Raw genomic sequence first — 19,977 nt, forward strand, 5'->3', positions numbered from 1 at the left:
AGGAAGATAAAGAAAACTGTAGTATTGAGAGCTGTGCTGGTTTCCAGGCAGTGTTCAATTCAGGATGAGGTGAATGCCTGGGACAAGGATCTGAGCAAGTTTTAGAGGAAAGGAGGCCCTGTCATTTCTTCTGTCTTGTGGCCACAAAGAGCAGAAGGGGCAAGACCAAGGTGTCCACAGGAGTTGTGCTGGAGCAGGGAGCCTGTGCAAGGCTGCAGGAAGAGCAGAGTGAGCTCTTCCTCCGAGAGGAAGGGGGGGAGGGAGCTTGGGACAGGAGCCACTATGGTGTCCACACCATGGTATGTCATCCTTAACCAAGCACCACTTGAAATGGAGGACAAGAAGGCCAGGCTGAATACCAGGAAGGAGCTATGAGCTGGTAGTGAGGAAACAGAAGTGAGCAATAGGCTGCAGCCAGAGTAAGAACAAGGCTGCGTGGGCAATTTATGGTTCAGACAATTCATCTGAAGTCTGTCTGCTGGCCTTCAAGCTGGGTATGGGACAGGGTCCATTTCCTGTGCATGCCAAAGAGTGATGTTCTGGGTTCACCCCAGCTGGGCAGTGACTCACAACAGCTGCAGGTCTCTGGGACCTTGCAACAGCTCACAGTGTTGAGGAAAGCTTTTCCTGCAGGGAGTACTGATCCTGCATCCGGCACCTACGCAGCACAGGCTGTAATTCTCATGGACTCTACTCTACTGCCATGCACTAACACTCCTGAGCTATCTTGTCTTGCATAACTGCTCCTTTTTTTTTTTTTTTTTTTTTTTTTTCCTAGCTCTCTCATCTTCTTTTGCATTTTGCACGTTTTGTCATCTCACATGTAGACAAATCTGGGTTGCAGTAAGCCGTACTTTACATATGGCACTTAAGAGAGAGCTGTGCAGATGATCTGTGATCAGTAAGTAGCTGAATTTCACTCTTCTCATTGGGCTATAGAGGCAAACTGCACATGCAGCAGTTGTTTGAGTCTTTCCATTATCTCTGTTGCTTTCCTCTTCAGTTGTAGGTCTCTTCGTCTGCTGAGATCTCCATGCCTCTATTAATTTATACAGCAGTTAAAATACTGTGTAAAGAATGGATAATCCAATTGGGGGTCCAATATATTACCATTGTTCTTCTGTGCAAAGTATTTTCCATGGCATCATCGGGTTATCCAGATGTGATAAGAAGCCAGTCTACTTGCTGACCTATTGTAATTATAAATTTGCAAGCATTTGAATAATACTTGTCTAATTCTCAAATCCTCCTAAACTGATTTACATTTTCCCTGTAAACTTCTAGTTTTCCGTCCCCTTCCCCAGTCTTGGTGTCAAATGTGAATATAATTAATGTTTTTTTCTACTTCTGCTTCTAGATAACTGCTGAAAATGTTAAACAAACCAGAGCTCTGGCAGGACCCTGCTAGACACTTAATCCAAACATATCATCTTACAACTCTGATAAAAGGATCTGCTGGATTTTCTTTTGGCTGAGATTATACATTTGTATTCGTTGCAACTCATGTTAATGTGAGTAGAAAGCACCGAGATCTAAATGAGATAGATAAGTCGTTAAAGTGAGGTTATTTTGGAGAAGGAACAGTATGAAAAATGGAGAACCAGGAACAATTTGCATTGAGCGTGTACTTTATTTCATGCTGGGTGGTGCTAACACAGTATGTGTTTGCAAGTTATTGAGTAACAGGCAGTAGGAACTGTTGGGCTGTGAAGACTCTTGTATTGTCCTATTTATTGGGAGAAGGCTGGAGAGAATCGCTCTGAGACATCTCCTTCTGGCTCACTGGTACATGCAGAAGAAAAAGGGGAATGAGAAGAACAATAGATGTTCCCCCCACACCCCAGTTTGGATATGGGATTTTATTTGGGGTTTCTTTTTGACCCTCCCAAACATCTTCAATTGGCATATTTTCCACTGCCATTTAAAAAATACTGCTTTGTAATAATAAGACTCATAAAAAGAATAAACAAGACAATAAAATATATATTAAGCAGATAAATCTGACAGATTAAAAAAGTGAGGCAGTGCCCGCGCCCTGTCTTCGCCTCGCAGTTCAAAGCCTCCGCCAAGTGCCTCAGCATGCTGCTCGAGTGGAAGTCACGAAGAACACAGGCTGCTTGGCAGGGCTTCCACTGCAGAGAGGCTCATCTCAAAAAGGATTGTAAGCTTGGCCCTCAAACATGGCTTTCTCCTTGTGGGTCTCCCTGTGTTTTGCCTGCTGGCAGGCAAGCTGCCTTTCGTTAGTGCCTCCGTTCCCGTCTAATTGTGTCCCTTGCTTTGGGCCCGCTCCAAGGCCGACAGGGAGACTTTCGCTGGCTTCAGTCAGCTTTTGGAGCAGGCTCTTTGAAGGGAAGGGCTGGCAAAAAGGCTGCGTGGAGAGCTATGAAGTGCTCATGCATGTTCTCTGTGAGCTTAATGGCGCACTGCTGTCTGAAGTGTTGCATGCATGAGTATAGGGCAAGAAAAAAAAAAGAGAAATAAGTGCTAAGCCAGGAGAAAGAGGGCAGGGGAACCTGATCCTGCATGAACTGGAGTGCAGCTGCATAGCCTTGAGCATTAATGTGCATAGTAGCAAAAGTGAGGCCCAAAAGGGGAACGCTTAACTAAGTGCCTCGCCAGCACTACGAGATGCTTGAATGCATGTCTCTTCAGACGTGCCTGCTGCGAGCCTGGGTGGGAGCATTAAGGGATCCTGAGATTTAATGCTTTGTGCTGAAAAGGACCAAAGCAAACGTTTAGCTTGCACCTGCACACAGTCTCTGCTGGGACTGGCATGAGGACGTTCTCAGCACGTGTAACGCCGCATGGCCGTGGCTTTTCAGGGGTTGGTGGATATTTTCTTGGATAGCAAACTTGGTATTTCGTGACTGGGAGGAGGGTGATAAACTGAATTGCATTATAAAAAAGGCAGATAAAGAGAGAACAGGACAAGCTAAAGTCAAGTAAGACGCTAGAAAAATACTTCTGCTGTACCATCAGCAGTGAATGTGACCAGACAGTAAATATTATGGAATAAGTATTGGTGAACTCTAACGTTTTGTACCTTTTCAGAGTAGGAAGAGCAGCTACATACAGATGTAGGAAGAGAATGGTGAAACACATCAGGAGGTAGGATCCCTACTTACATCAGGCTCATGTTGTATCCGGATGTGCCAGGGCTGAGCATGGGGTACATTCCCATTAGTTCCTGCCTCCCAGTAAGGAGCAGCTCTCTGACCATATTAACCAGAGCCTCAGTAAAGCAGGAGCAAATGGCAGAAATTTCAAAGAGCATGGCACATCTGAGGGGTAAAAGAAATTTGCCTATGGACAGAACCTAAACAGGAGTTTTCCCATTCTGGGTTCAAGAAATCCAGCTGGGATGCTTGAAGACAGCTGTCGTGGATGGCAGGAAGAGCAAACTTCCTTTCCCCAGACCCAGGGCTCACATGGTCCTTAGCCCAAGGGTATAATGAAAGCTGGAGAAACTGCACTGACAAACGTGATGATGTGGAAGGTTTCCCTGACTAAGAGACTTCTGACTGTGAATGAGCTCCGTGGGGAACCCTGGGTTAGGCTCCACAGAAAATGAGAGGAAAATCAAGAAAATATGGAAAAGGAGAGATAAAGAAATAACTAAATATAACATCTAAAAAAGGGAGGAAAAATTACAGGTATTAAGTTAAGGGGAAGAAATACAACTGGGAAAGAAAGAACCCAGAATTAATGGTTGCTCTCAGGTGCTGCTGTTTTATTTAATTTCTAGCCATTTTCAGTCAATTTATTTAATGATGAACTGGTTGTCTAGTAAAAATTGTACAGCTTTTTGGGACAGTTTTTTGATACTAACCTATGCTTGGAATTTAAATTAAGAGACAGGCATGTTTTGTTGGCTGTCTTATTTGGATGCTTATATTTGACACATTCCTTCAGGCATTGTTTTGTCAGTGGTCATTAGGGTAATGTTTTCATGGAGCGTGTGTGTGTGTGTGAGCTGGGGAAGAGGAGAAAGTGCAGCTTTTCCCAAATGGAGGTCATGACCTTCAAGCTTAGTGGGTCAAAGTTGAGATTTTTTTTTTTTTTTTAAAAAAAGGAATTTTAATTTCCTTTCTTCCATGGGATGGGGACTGAATTAAAGTGTGACAGGCACACAATCTACTATCTGGCCTTGATTTTCCCGTCTTTGAGAGATTACTTTTTCTTTTCTTTTACCATTCATGCTGCAATAAAAAATGTGAACACTGACAGCTCATTACAGCCCAGGTGATGAGATAAAGATATTCTCAATGCCAAGAGGCTTTATAGGGCAAAGAGTCTGCTCCTGACACATCCCTCCAAGCTACTGCTGTGCCCCTGATAGCCCAGTGCCAGCCACATTACCACTTCCTTGGTGTGCAGCACGGATGCCTCCATGCTTGCACAGGATGGTCAACTGCTTTCCAGTGAAAGAGAGTCCTCCCAGCCTGAGCAGAGGAAGAACCTCTTGGAGCTCTGGTGGTTACAAGGGCAGTAGGGGCTTCCCAAAACCCAGGAGAGATGCACACACGTGTGAGCCCATCTGGCAGCCAGAGGGCAGTTGCCTTATGTGCCCAGCCATTACCTTCCCATTGCTACTTGTTCCAGAAATTTCTGAAGGTTTTAACAAATACAGATTTCTTAGTGCTTGAAGTGAGGATTGAATCAAAGTTCTGGTGCTGGACATTAAAACTGTTGTTGTTTGGATTGCCTAATTAAGGGTTTAGTTGCTTATTTCTGGCACATTAATAAGCTTGTGGGAGAAAGCTAGCACGATCTTTTAGCCTGGGAGAAGTGATGTGGCGGTTGTTTGTTTGTTCAGGGCTATGTATGTGGCTTCCAAGAAAGCCAGCAGGGCTGCACATGTGTATCTGCGGGGAAGAATTCCCACCTCCTATGTAAAACACATCCTTATTGTTATACATTCACTGGGGAGACAATCCACTGGTCTCTCTCCATCAAAATGCTTCGTGCTAATCTGGTGGGAACACTCTGATGAATGGCAGGTGATTGATACCTCTTGTGGCATCAGTTGAAAAATGGTGGTTATTCAAACCGGGCAGTAGTCCACATTGGATGCTGATACAGGGCATGAGCATCTGGCTTCTCTAATAAACCTAAAAGGCCTATGCAATAGGATGGATGTGACTGGGCATTGGGTTCCACGGCCAAACTTGCAGGTCTAAAGAGCTCTTTTCTGGGCTAGATAATGTGGAAAATGAGTGCAGTGGGTTTGCACCCCTTCACAAGTATATCGAGGAAATTCATACAAGGATTGTGCAAATAGATAACTACATTAGAAAGACTCAACAGTGGCTATGTCATTCACTTTAGGAGGGAGGTGCAGAAGTTTTGCCTAAACATTTCTTTTTCTTTTCCTCCAGTATGGATCTGCGTAACTGATACAAACCTCAATGACACCTTTAGTAAGTTTGGAGCAATTGCACCTTACTTTGTGTTGCAATGGCCTGGAAGCATTGTATTGCTGTGACTCAGCAGAAGGCAGAGGACCTTTTTGCTCAGGTAACATCCACCTGAGGTGTGCTATCTTTATTATCTGCTCTTGACAGTTCTGTTGAAATCAGTGAAGTGTATTCTTTCAGTTTGGGTAGCATGTTTAAACTGTTCTTTTTGTTTAAGCTAATTTATGCTAATTTGAAGTAGCCCTATTTCTACCCAAAATAACTCCTAATGCGTTTTCCACAGGTTTGATGAAAATGTTTTATGATATCAGACTGGAAGATAAATTAAAAAACCCTGGCAGCAAATATGCACAAACCCAGCAATAACAGTGCTTTGCCTTTCATAATATAGTAAAAACATACTCATATTCAAAAAACAATACAAAACAAATGCCAAAACACTACAATAAAATGGAAAGCTTCAGGATATAGCGATCTGAAAAACAACTCATGATGCCTCCAAGATGAAATACTTTTATTTCTTTAAATATAAAGGAGAATGAAAATGCTCTATAGCCTTGAAATTATGCATTGAAATTATAAATAGCAGTCACAGAAAATTACGACGTATGTGCATTTGTTGGTGTTGACTCAGAGGTCTTTTGGCTCTTCAATGGCTCACAGCTGGAAAATGTTTAGAGATAGGGAGCCTTGTTAGCCTGTTATTAGTTTCTCCTATCATGTCTCATGGGTAACATCAAAAATACAATGTGGCTTTATTCCCCTTTGTCACTCCATTAGATTTCCATTTAAACTCCTATTCTGCCATGAACACTTAAACAGAACCTTGATTTGCATCTTCTCCTGTACTATAGTAAAAGCCATAAGAAACATTACAAAAATATGAACGGAGGTCTGAATTATGACCACTTTTAGATGATTCAATTAGCTACTAATAGGTGTTCACAGTGGTATGTTGTAATAGGAAGTCAGGTTGTAGTTAATGGTTACCATAAGCTAGGATGGTGTTAAAAACAGCCATCCTGTTTAGCTCAGCCATACAATCAGAGCTCTGTCTTTAGAAGTTAGTGTGGTATACTGAATAGGCAGGAACCTGGGCTTTAGCTGGTAATTTTATTACTTTTCCTCTAGTGCTCAGTCAATATGAATAGGAATGGCTATACAGAACTGTGCAAAGAAGAGCCCTATTAACCCCCAACAATCCTCCTGAGGAATTTTGCATCCCTGTAGGGTGCTTGTTACTGCAATCATGTTTTCCATTATGGTTTTTCTCTGGAATGTGCAATCCATGTACAAAAATCAGATAGCTGTGAGTATGACTTAGTTCATCACCAACATGAAGAATGAGCCCGTTGATGGTTTAGGATTTTAAAACACGGGTAGCCACAGTAGAAAGTTAAAAGAAATGGAAGAGACTTGTCATCTGATCTTTCCATCTGTGTTACATTTCAAAGATAATTTCATGATTCTGTCCAAACTCGTGCTACTGTGTTACAGAATGTTCTTAGTCAGGATATTAAGTGACATCTGATTATGAAAGAAAAGGATAATACATGAAAAACATACAGTGCACAGACAAGCCAAATATACAGTGGTATTAACCATTGCAGGCACATTTACGTATCAGCATGTGCAAGCACAGCGGGGGCGTGTCTTGCAATATGTCTGGTATGTGGATCTGCTGATCCTGCTAATCAATATTTATTTTTTATATTACAACAGCATCTAGAGACCTTAATTAAGGCCCCACTGAACATATTGCTGTATGCATGTGGCAAAAGGTAGGCATTGCCCCGAAGAGCTTCCAGTCTATCCAGATGGCATAAACAAACAGGGCATGCGGACAGGAGCCCAAGTTAAAACTCAGCCAAGGAGTTGCAGGGCTGAAAGTGGGATCCTCAGCACCAAGCAAGGTAGCTGAGCTCCACAGATGCTGCACAAGAAGAGCAAGGCATATAAGACAAGGAATGTCAGTAGCTAACATACTAAGCACAGAGCCATGCCAGCTACCCGGTAGGAAGTGGGGGAGGTTTAGTCCTCAGATCTTCCCCCTTTCCTTGGGCAGGGTTCAGAGGACAGAGGGCTTTTCTGGAGACAGCTTCTCTGTCCCTAGATGTCATCCCCAACCCCTGCCCAGGCTGGGGTGTTGCTGGGGCCCAGCCTTGCCACTGCACAAGGACCTCTGACTTGCATCTCTCAAACAAGCACCTGGCAGTGAGAGGGCTTCTTCTGGACTTGAGAAGTGGGGTTGTCTTTCAGCCCAGCTAGTGCCTTTCACCCAGGACTGTGTCATGGGGAAGACTTACAGAACAGAGACTGGAAGCTCCCCATGCTGCCCCTTCTCCCTCCAGACACCCTTCCTCCCCCATGTCCCCTTACTGGAGCATGGTCCTTGGGCCAGCCTAGGAAAGGAAAATCAGTGGAGGGCTTTACAAACTGGAAAACATGAATATTGAAATAAAAAGTTAGTGAGTGAATCTGCCAGAGGCAAAAGGAGAAAGGCTGAGCAATGTGCCTAAGAGGCAACTTAACAGGGAGGGGCTAGGCCTAATTAATCTTTGGGATGAGGAGGTGGGTCAAGCGACAAGTGTACTGCTGAGCATGCCTCAGGCTGAGCCTCTCTTTCAACACCTGCTTTATTAATGCTCTGAGAGCAGTGGCACTGTGTATGGGGAAAGACGGGGTTTGGGGGTGTGGTGGAGTTCTTCTGACTCTCTTCCTTCCTTGAGCAAAGATGTCTCATGCAGGCAGACCATAGTAGTTTTTCTGCTTAAGAGGCAAGGAAAGGGTTTCATTTGTTCTGTTTTAGGCCATAAAGTAACCTCCAGAAAGTGACTGAGTTAGGTGAGAGTGCTGCTACAACAATGGAAGAATTAATAGGAGCAAAAAGACAAAACCTCTTGAGCTCTGCACTGGAGTTATGATACTCAAAGCAGAAGGATAGGTTATATTGCTAGTTTTAAGCCAGTGAGGCTCTACCACAAAATAAACTGAGCCAGGTTTGTTAGTTTCCACTGGAAAGGACAGGTTTGAGATGCACACTGTTAGAAAGGTGCTGGCTGTTCTGTAAGGTGCCATTACAAGTCTGTCACACCTGCAAACTTGGCCCTTATTTCTAGGGCCTGACCGTTCTGCTGACTCTGCTTGGCTGCTCAGCATTTTGGGCAGAAACAAGCCATGTGTATGTGGACTTGCTTGCTTTCTGATTAAAAAGGAAAGTTAGTCTGGAATTTGTTGTATCTCCTCAGGCCATTTGAGTGGCAGGTAGAAAGAACTGAGGTAAAACAAACAGCAGCTGGTAGCCACTGGCTCAAATATACTGTGAAAGCTTTTGCCTATGTAAAGAAATGGGAGCAGCTGGAAGATCATTCTGCTCTCTGATTCTGCCATGAGACTGCTTCTTTCTAATCTTATTTTATTTTATTTTAATGTGGGAATTCAAGGTCTTGTTGCTTCATCTTAATGTCACTTAGCATTACTTTGGTCTTAGTGATTTGGAAATGCAGCTGTAACATGTAGGGCTGGTCAAAATGCAGGGCACCCTGGAAGGACTTCATGAAAGCATTTGGAAGTGTTCAGAACAAATCCTAAAGAGGTAGTTTAGATCTGTGAATGCTTAGAGAACCACTTACGGCTCAGCAAGATCCACAACTTGTTTCATGAGGGATAGTAAGAAAAAAATAGAGAAGGTTCAGAGGAAAGTTACAAAGGCAACTGAAAGATTGAAAAGAAACAAACAAAAAACCCCACCTCAAGATAGCAAAACATGAGGGGAATTCCACCTGTTTAGCCTTCAAACAAGTTGCTTGTCACAGTACAAAGATACTAAGGAGGATCCGTAACGCAGTATGAGGGATTGTGTAGTTCAATAGACATAGGTGTATTGGTATGCGTTAGCCAGGAGCTGAAGCTACACAGCTTCAGACTGAAACCCAGGTGTACGTTTTTAACAGTGAGGGTAATTAACCATTGGAACAACTTACTAAGAACTGTGGTAGATTTTCCATGATTGTGTATTTATTGTGGTTGTTGTTCAACCACAGCTATTGAACTTGAAGTATGAATTACCTAGCATAATCTTACAGTCCATGTTGTTCTAGATGTCAGACACAAAGATATCAGTAAGTTTCCCTGGCCTTAACATCGAAACATTCGTGCTAGGATGGGGAAGTTTATTTTCTCCATCCTAGCACAACAGCCACAGGCACTGACATGATTGGTGATGATATTATGGAAAGGGAAGTCTGAGTCTCCAGGCACGCCAGTTCAAATCCAAACAGGCTAACCAAGACTGAGAGTGGACCGGACTGAGCATGGTGTTGAAACATAGGCTGCATTTAATCATGCTATTCCTGGATGGATGTGCCACCTGCAAACTGGAGCTGGGTAACCTGGATCTCAGAAGAGACTCTTTGGACCTTGGAGAATGGGTTTGGAGTGAAGTCCTCAGAAGTGAAGCTGGCTTCGCACTGTTTGTCCTGTTTCGGTGCTGCTGAAGTGAAGCTGCTTGACTGCTGATAGGAAGGATGGGATAATGATGATCCTGATTAACAAAATAATAACAAAATTATGTTTGGTCCCAACCCATTTGGACTTGGTAGCAGAATAAGGAGCATCCTTGAAGGAAAACCTCTAGAGCTTCTGACAGCCTTTGAGAAGACTAGAGGGAGACTTGAGGCTGTGGCCCTCCTGTTACCATCTCATTTTACATATACACATATCTTCAGGGAGGTGATATTTGAAAGGATAAATAGCAGAAAGTCTTCAAAAGTAAAGCTGCAGAAAGATTATGTCTTACAGCTCAAATATGCCTTTGAAGCCAGAAACCTCCAATCCACTAGGGCACAATGCAAACAGCTTCTGATGTTTTACTTCAGTCTGCCACAGAGTGAAGAACTGAAGAGGGAAAGGTTGTGCCCAAGTGAGCATTGCCTGTAAAATTACACCCATGCCAGCCTGTCTGAGGTAGTGATGGTGGGTGATGCCTTTATCTGTCAGGCTCCCCTGCCTTTTAAGACATGTTGCTCTTAGTGGCAGTCTTGGCATGCTGTAGGGCTGCAGTAACAAAGTGTTTTTTTTTTTTTTTTTTTTTTTTTTTTCCTCAGTGAACTAAAGCAAGCAAGCCCACAGATACACGTGCTCAGCACACCGGCTGCCAGGGCTTGACAGAGAGACCAGCAGACAGTCCACGTGGTGAAGGCTCCCTCCTTTAATCTTCTGTGTTATGTGGAGCCAGAGTCTTAGGGAAGAGTGGGAAAGATCTTCCTAAGGCCATGAGAGGGCAAAAGACCTACTTCTGTACTGGAGTTTCTGTGGGTGAATTCTGAAGGATTTTTGTATCTTGGGGTTTGTATCAGAAGTGAGGCAGCTGGAAAAGGAATTGGAGTAAAAATATTCTAATCAAAATAGTTATGCTCCTGAGGATGTTAAATCTTCTTGTAATCATTTATGAAATCAAAGACTGACTTCCTCTCCAAGTGGAAACTTGCTTCCAGCAGATGGGAGTTCGAAACAGGGGACTGAACCTGATTTAAAAAAGATCACTATTAAATGTCATTCTCCAGAAGAGAGACCCACTGAAACGAAAGAAATTTATGTGCGAGATTTAAAGTGTCCATGGTGTAGGAAGACTACACCAGAAGGAAAGTTTGCTTGATAATTACACTGGGAATACAGGAAGGAAAGCCTAATTCCTGTGCTGTAAGGGAGGCACGGGTTGACAAGTAGAGGAGAAATGCAGAGATCTACGTACAATTATTTATTAAGGAGTCCCATCTAGGTGTGTAGGACTGTGTGCAATGGAACACAAGAGAAACATGTGGAGATGTTAAGTACAAATTCCCAGTGCCTACAGGGAGGTAGAGAGGAAGACTGATCATGTGCGATTAGACACTGAATGCTGGCTCTCAGGAAACAGGGGGTCAGTTCCTGCCTCAGCTGCAGACTTCCTGGGGCTAGACATTTAATATCTTTGGTCCTGGTTTCCCATCTGTAAAATGGGAATAACATTTCTTTAGGCCTTATTTATTCGAGAAGACAGGTCTCCCTTCCACTATGTGTGCATGCAGTGACTAGGATAATGGGGACCCCAACTCTCCTTCTACCTGCTTGGTGCTGCGCTGATACCATTGTGAAAAAAAAAGGAGGGATGGGCTGGCAAGAAAGCCTGGTTATCAAGAAAGACTTTGCCATCAGCAAGGCAGAGGGCTGTGTCCATGAGAAGGAGAAGTATGGAAGATGAAGAAAGTTGGAGACAGGGAGGAGATAAAAGGATGGGATGAGGAAGTGGCTGAAGCTGAAGGCTGGATTTTCTGAGCTCACCAAAGGTTTGTTTTGAGGGAGATTATGACAATCTGAAGCCAGCGCTTGCAGATTAACCTCTGCAATAGCTTTATTGTCACAATTCTCGTGAAGCCTGGGTCACTTGCTCAATACTATCAATAACTGGGCTGGGATCACACACTATGGAATACAAGGAGGGTGTGCAGGTGGTGCTGTCCATTAGGAAGGGGCTTGGGTCTAGGTTCAGTGTGGCTGTCCTGCCATGACTCTTCTCCCCATATGACCCTTGTTGTCACAGTAGTGCTTCAGAGCACCAGGATGGTGAGGCAGAGTGAAACACACAAGGTGCCTGGGATGAGTGACTCTTTCTAACCACACACAGACCAGAGAAGACTTGTCCTGGTCAGACGTCTTGCGCTGTTTTCAGATTAGGTTTGATCTATGTCATTGCGGAGTTGGCAGCCTCAAAAGGGAGTTACATGATATGCCTGTGTGGAAAGATTGGCGAGGGAGGGATGGAAAGGAAGAGAGTTAACAATAGCATTGTTCCTGGCGTGTCTGGACCGTGGTTCTAACAGCATAGGCTTCTCTTGATGCTTGTGGAGAGACAGGAGTGTCTGAGACACTGTACATAATCTGCACAGTTCTAAAAAGTGAGCAACCTGCTTCATTCTGGTCTTCAGACTGGAATCTGAGAAAGCTCAGCCTACTGCGGTTCTGCCCATGTGTATGGTGTATCAAAGGTTCTTCCAGATCTCAATTTGAAATGAAATACACATTTTGCTTGGAGGAAAAAACTAATCTTAGGAAAAATAACAGAGAGAAAATTTATTGCTTGTATATTCCAGGAGTTGCTTTTTCACCCCCTTTCGCCCCCACCCCCAAAGACCTGCCTAGTTATGAATTTGAGAGTCGCAGGGCTTGTCTACACAGGGAAATTTATCGGCCTAATTATGCCACTATAATTAGGCTGATAAATTTGCCTGTGTATACAAGCCTTAATTTTAAAAGCTCCATTGTCTCCGAACGCAAGCCTAGTGAGCAGTTGTATTTTAGGCCCCTGAACTGTGCTTGCCAGCTGTGGGCTGACTGCCTAAGTCTTTGACCGAGTTTCCTGATTTCAAAGCAGTGGGGTTCTTTGGATACTAAAAGTCTGTATTAAATTAAACAGGAAGGTATCAAAGGAGTCATATTTTGCTGAAGCGACTTGCAGTTTCTTGTGAAATGTATCAACGGGGGTATGTAGGTCACCGCTGCCTCCTGCTTGGTGGAATGTTAAACCTGCTCGTGTCCGTGTCTCTGGTCCCTGGGTTATTTTTATAACCAGGACCATTAGTATGGACTCCCCTTTAAGTAAAAGACGGAGAATTTGTGGGTTTGAAGGTGAATACCCAGGTATTTGGTCTTCCTATGGCATAGGTGCATAGCAGATGTGATTCCTACAGTTGTGGAGATACAGGCAGCACATGCATTTTATTTTATTTTTTTTGTGTGTGTGTGCTTGTCTTTGTGCATAACCAGAGTCATTGCCCCAGAGGTAGACAAACTCCTTCTGTGAGTTTTTAAGAAGAAAAAATGTATGTAATTGTGAAGATAGTTAGCTCTTTCTCACTGTGGTTGCGTAAAAAAATGTCTTGGTTTACATACACAATGAGCTTGACAGATGTGAAACTGGTTATTTACAAAGCAAACACACAGTACGGTCGTATGGCTCAGGCGTGATTGCTTCTCCATAGCCATTTAAGAAAATAAAAACTCAGATGAGTTAGACTGCATTACAAAATGAACTGCCTGAAATAACAGCTTTGCCTTTCCCAAAAATAGGCATTGTCCTAAAAAAAGGGCTAAGTTAGCTTGTGTGTGCAGAGGTGTTTTGCTAGTGGTCGCTTTGTGAAGGTTTGCACATCCCTGGGAGAGACATGGGAGAGAGCTCCTCAGGAGCATGGATAGATGGCAGAACAAACAAGGTCCTAGAAAGTGATGAGTGTTTAAAATTATCCTGAGAAAAATGGAGGCAAAGAGCCTCCCAGCAAAGGCCTAATCTGAAAATGAGCCTGAATCTGAGAGTGGCAATCCACACACTCGTGTTCAATTTCCAGTGTAGGTACCGTTGGGGTGTATCGGTGTGCAGACAGAGTTAGAGGATGTTGCTGAGAAAATGGGTGTTGATGCCTTGGCTCAATGCAATGCTTGCATGGAGCTGTGTATCCTCAGTTTGGAGAACTTGTTGTGTCTGCTCCATCTTCTTCCTGCTGGAGATGTCTCCTGAACTGCTGGGGACAGATCTTGGGTTTAACAACTAGTCACAAAAACAGTTTGCATTTCTGAGCCCATTTAACCTGCTTTTCTTTGTATTTTAGGAAAGCTTTGGGGACTGGTCATAGTGCAGAGAGAGCACAATTTGGGGAGGATTGAGGGGTGCACGTCTTAGTTTCATCTTGTGTCTCCTCCAAACAACAGCAGCAGGCACATGTTGACTCTCCTTCCCTTTTGCAGGAGTAGATGCTCTTACATTTTCCAGTGCTGAACAGTGTGGGGTGCCTCTGGGAATGAAAAGTGTCAGCCTGACCTTGCTTTTCCTGTGCCAGTGCTCCAGCTCTCCTTGAAAGCACAGCTCGCTCTGTGTAGACCTGGGAATGTGCTTTGGGGCTGAATTTCTGAAGCACTGTGTGTCTCTTTGCTGGTGCTAATGCTGGAAAGGAGCAGTCAGGCTCCATTTTGTTTGTAAAACGCAGTGCAGATTGCCCACCAGTCATGCACAGACATGATTTATCATGGAATCAAGCAGCTCCATGAGCTGCAGACCCAATGAAACCTGGTTTCCTGTGTATTTGTGTCTTTAGGGTGTACTCCTGTCTCATGAGAGCTGAGCTGATCCTGCTGCCTTTCGTGCAGTCGTCTTGCCAATTTCCTCTATTCAGATGTCTGTTTTCACAGAGCCTGTGGGAACTTTGTGTCCCAGCATCATTTGCCCCTCTGTCAAATTTGCTTGAAATTGGAAAACAGGTTGAAAAATTATAGGGAGACACAGACACACATGCCTTAAACATCCAGCGTGCACATGATTCATCCCATTAATTTTTATACGTGGTGCTGAAAGATCTCATAGAAGTGCAGATCCAAATAGTTCCCAAATGCCCCAGCGAGCATGGAAGGACAAGTGGAAGATGCGAAAAAACACGTTGCTGTGGCAAGCAGGCACAGGAGGGCTGCTGGGGGCGTCTGCCAGGCTGGAGCTGGGTGCTGTGGGCTGTGTATGGCCCTGTGCATCGGCACGGGATGGAGCTGGTGAGCAGCTGCTGGAGGGAACCCTTGGCAGGCAGGTGGGTAGGGCATGGTGTGAAACCTGCTTACCCCCTCCATGAGGGATGCTGTCTTTCAGGGAAAGAGATTTGGCTGCTGGCAGGAGTAAACACTTGCGTTTAGGAGTCCCGTTCACCTTCCCAGCATGGGAAACCATTTCGTAAAGGAGAGAGGTTGCCTAATCATGCTTTGGTGTTTTCCTTTGTCCGCTTATCTGACGTCTCCTAGCCATTGATGGATAAGTAAAATCTTCCCGTCATGACGGTGTGAAATCCTACGTACGCAGGCTGGTATGCAGAGCTGACACAACACGAGCTCGCCGTGCTGGGGCGATGTTAATGTGCCTTAATGACAGAAAGCTCCAGCAGCAAGGTGCAGCACAACCTTTTCCACCCATGAAGGTGCTGAATGGAAGTCTAAAGAATTCTCACTGCCATTTAGATCTTCTTTCTCATCTCTTACACACTGATAGTTAAATAAGATCCTGTTAATGACCTTTTGTTAAAACATTTTTATTACAGTCTTCCTTGTCTTCTCTTTCTCTCTTTATTTTATTTTTTTCTTTTTCTTTTCCCATTTAAAAGTGTATCTATGACTGTGGTCTGTGTGAAGTTGTATTAAATAAGAGCTCTGCAAAGACTGAAGTTGATCTTGTTTACCAACTTCTTATAAACCTAAAATATTTAATTATAATTAAGCTTCCTTTTTAAAAAAATATTTTAGCACATTTGTGGAGGAAAAAAAAAGAAAGGAAAAGCATGCTTTCAGTTAGGATAGCAGAATATTTAATATGTATTTCTTCCATAAAACTCTGCTGTGAAATAGAATCACCTCTTAAGGCATTTAGTTAATTTTTATTGTTTAACATCCATATTACTGCACCAGATAGGTGCCCCAGAGGATCTGGGCTTCTGTTGTGCTAAGTGCGATACAGACACACAGTGGGAGGCAGATCCAGACACAAACACGCTACAGTGTAAGTATCATGGTAGTAATTGTGCATCCGCTCTCTGTAATCTTAAAAGCACTCATCTTTTGCTCCTGTGATGGGTTCCGGGACGATCCTTCCCCAGGTAATTCCAGAAGTAAAACGAGAGCTTAGGTGTGTTGGTATTTTACTGGAGAAGCGGTTCAAAGCTGTAAGTTAGAGCACCCCAGTAGCATTTCTGTCCTTTTCTGTGTCAGTGCAACATAGAGATTTATCCTTCCTCCAGATGCAGTAGCATCTAAGGGTGCTTGCTCTTTGAAAACTGCAGGGGAAAACTAAAGTTTCTGCATTCAGACTGTGTAGTGGTCAAAACTGTTCATTATGTTGGGTAAAGAAATTAATTTTGCAAATCCTTTTACGTTTGGTAACTTATAAACTAAGAGCTCATTTTGATGGTATTTTTGCAATGAATCAGTATTAAAAGTCATGGGGCATCCCAGGGATTTTACGAAACTTTCTCAAACACTAAGTCCCATGAAAAATTTAATGGATTGTGTGATCCTGCATTTGATAGCATGTCCTGGGACTTTTTAAAAAGATCTCTACAGCAGTCTAATAATTTAAACTCCATTTCAATAATGTTAAATATTTACTTTTCCAAGTGAAATGTGCTGTTCCCTGTAAATTGTTACAGACACTTTATATCTGTTAATTTGAACTACTTTAAAGCTGTAGTTTTACTTTGATCAGATGATTTCCTAATAATGTGATTATTTCTTAATAATTGTATTTGAAAGACAATTTGAAACAGCTAAAACATTGTTCCTAGTAGTCTTCTGGAAAAAGTAATTTTAACGAAAAATGACACACATACTTTGTCTTACACTGTAAACCCTTGCTATTTTTTGCTGCTTTTCCAGTAGTTTGTAGTTGGTGGTGTTCCCCTCTGAACATTTGCACCCAGCTTCTTCCTTGTGGACATAACTTTTTTTTTTTTTTTTTTTTTTTAAGATTTAAATTTTATTTTATTTTTATTTTGCCATCTGTAGCATTTTGCCTTCATCAACATGGCTTTTCACAGCAGCCAATGTGTCACATAACTTCTCTTATGAGTCTCCTGAAGTCCTGGGGGTCAGCCTGCAAAGTGAAAAATGCAGAGATCTAGGAATGGCTCAGCCAGCTGAAAGTTACGGGAAGGGAAAGGCTCCAGTTTCACTGAAGGGAAAAAAAAAAAAAAAAAAAAAGAAAAAAAAAAAAAGGAGAAGAAGAATGGCTCCTTTCAATGCAGACAGAGGCAGTCTGGCTGAGAGTCAGGGAGGTTTAAAAATCCAAGAGGTCCAATAACTGAAAATCTGTATAGATTCAAAGCAATATTTTAAATACCGCACAAGTGAAGATTAAAAAAAAAAAAAAAGAAAAAAAAAGAAAAAGAGTGTGATGGTTTTTCCATCCTCCTGGTACACATAGCCAACCACGTCCCAAAATCAGGCAGTATTTCTTCCCCCCAAACCCTGAGAGCGTGTGGCTAATGCCAGTCCATGTTGTCAAAGGATGTGGGTGAAGACCTCCTGTTGGAATAACTCTACTGGTCAATTTCCAGTGGGATGGGGATGAGGGTGGATTGTTCCCAGCCAAAAACCCACAAGAAGGTCCTCTTATTATTTTGGTGAAATATGAGTGTTGCTGTTGTCCTAGCAGTGGTGCTGAGCTAGTGATCCAGCAGCGATGCTGCCATTCGCATCTCAGGTGGTGTTACTTCTGCTGATGAGGCTCCAGTTTGTGATACCTGTTTAACAACAACAATAAAATGACCCCAAAAGCAAGAGCTATGGGAGAGCAAGAGCCAGGAGAACCTGGTTATGGGTTTACACTGAGAAGCTGCCTCTTCTCCTCCTCTGTCTCCCTCCCTCTCCTTGGGTCTCTCTTTCCCTGTTTGCCTTCCTTTCTCTCCTTTTTACTGCTCCTATTCACTGTTCCAGCTTCTCCCTGTAGTCCCAGACAGGCTCCAAAGCCTTGTATGAAAACACAGGGAGAGGGCAAATGATCAGTGAATAAAGCACTGAGGACTTACCTCTTAGAGCCTGTTATACTGTCAGCTCAGAGTTAAAGCGCAATAAATCTGGCAGTCTCACGTTGGTCCCCTGTGTGCTGCAGTCCACCTCATAAAACTACTACATAATTAAGTACAGTGCAGCACAATTGGCAGTCTCTGCTCAGCGAAGGCCCAGCAGCAAGCATATAAACCTGCTGCCGGTCCCCAAAGGTGGATGCTCGAGGTGATGGGGAGGCGGGGGAAGGCGCTGCCTGCCAGTGTAGCCCCCCTGCCTTCCTGTGAGGAGGGGGCAGCTCGGCCTTCCCACCACTGGTACGGCCCCCGAGTGTGAGTATTTAAGGAGAGGAGAGAGGAGAGTGGGCAGTAAAGGTGATGCTGATGGGGGAGTAAGAGCAGCTGTGCAAATGTGATCCCATGGGAGTCAAGGCAGTACCTGCTGCAGAGCCTGTAGGAACAGGGCGGGGGAGAAACGGGCAACCCAGAGGAAGAGGAGGCAGACTGGCAACAGGTCTCCATCCTTCATCTTTTTTGCTTCCTCGGTTGCCTTTCCTGGCATCAAGCTATGAATATTATGAACGTCAAATTCTGCTAAGCAAGCATTTTTCCTGCTCTGGGGGGATGCTGTACTGCCCAGACTGCCTGATGACCCCCTCATGCTCTGCACCTTGGGTATCTAAACTCTGTGGAAAGGCAGGGAGCTGCAAAATCTCTCTGGTTTTGGGCTCAGCACCAAACTTTTCTCTTTAACAGCAGGACACTTGTGACTGCGCAGGGCAGAGGTGTGTGTTGCTTATGGTAGTGAGCTAAACCTCCTTTTAAGAAATGAAAACGAAAAAAAAAAAAAAGATAGTGAAAAAGGAAAGAGAAGTGTTTAATGACCAGTTAGGCAGCCAACTCCAGCAGCAGGACTGGCCCTATCCTGCTGGTGCCCTCTAGTGCTTTGCTCCCTGGCTGCAGGACTGATTTTCGAGCTGTACTACACATTTTGGGTCAGCAGAGTCCTGGGAGGAAATCCCCCAGTACAAATAATCCTCAGTTCTAATTTGTATTCGTGGTACTGCTGGTTTTTCTCTCTGGCATTTTGCAGCCTGCTGCATGCAGATGTGCACTTTGCCCAGGTCTGTGCACATGTGGTATTTCTGCTGTTTTGGGGAAGGACTGGTTTTGTTTTATGCACTTGCGTGTGTGTGACTGCCTGGTCCTGTTATACCCCATGCCACAGCTGAACTGTATTTTCCAGGCTATAAGATGAGCTGCCAGTTCTCTCTGCCTCCCTACAAAAAGAAGGTTTAAGATTAGCTTGTGTGCTCTGTGGAAAGCTGCTTGTCACAGTGCCGGCTGGCATGGTGTCAGGGGAACGTGCTGGCTGTGGGGATCCCATTAATTTACCCTTTTGGAGAGAAGGTTCCCTACATACAGACCTCAACTTTGTGTGCAGCTGAAAGCAAGGAGATTTCTTGTCCTCCTGCAATCAGGATGCAATACCTGTAGAAAGTCCTGGAATATCTCCACGAGCCTTAAATTCCACCTGGACAAAATTCCCAGATGAAAAAAAAAAGGGAGGGAAGGGGGGATGTGTTTGGGTAAATCCAGGAATACACCTAAATAGTAATACCCTGGAGGTTCTACATTTTTTTTTCTTTATTATTATTATTATTTTAGTAGTTCCCTCCTTTTTGAAAGTCTTAATTTCTTATGGAAGGGCTCATTATCCCAGTGGAGATAGTGTGCCCCAGCCAGCTGCAGGCGTGGGTGCTGCTGCTCAGAGACATCTGCTAGGAGTGGTAAGACAAACGTGAAGAAAGATGGTACTAAGGTACCATCCCTATTTGGGGGATGAGAAATGAAGGCTCAAAACCCTTTGAAGAGAATTTTCCATGACTATTTATGGCACAAAATTTTGTCTAAAGAATCTTGTCCATGAAATTGGCACATGAGCTGGGATTTGTTCTTGCACCTCTTAGCTGTGATGTTGCTTTTAGCTTGTTTCATTT

At 43.7% G+C, this 19,977-nt stretch overlaps 1 long non-coding RNA gene across 1 annotated transcript; it reads left to right on the forward strand.

Annotated features, from left to right (window-relative positions):
• Positions 1-1,359: 1,359 nt before the first annotated feature.
• Positions 1,360-19,731, forward strand: LOC118161174. Its single transcript, XR_004747890.1, has 3 exons — positions 1,360-1,511; positions 5,379-5,517; positions 19,646-19,731. It is a non-coding gene; the product is annotated as an uncharacterized LOC118161174 (long non-coding RNA).
• The last annotated feature ends 246 nt before the right edge of the window (positions 19,732-19,977 follow it).

This window comes from Oxyura jamaicensis, chromosome 2 (assembly GCF_011077185.1).
Source record: "Oxyura jamaicensis isolate SHBP4307 breed ruddy duck chromosome 2, BPBGC_Ojam_1.0, whole genome shotgun sequence".
Taxonomy (NCBI): domain Eukaryota; kingdom Metazoa; phylum Chordata; class Aves; order Anseriformes; family Anatidae; genus Oxyura; species Oxyura jamaicensis.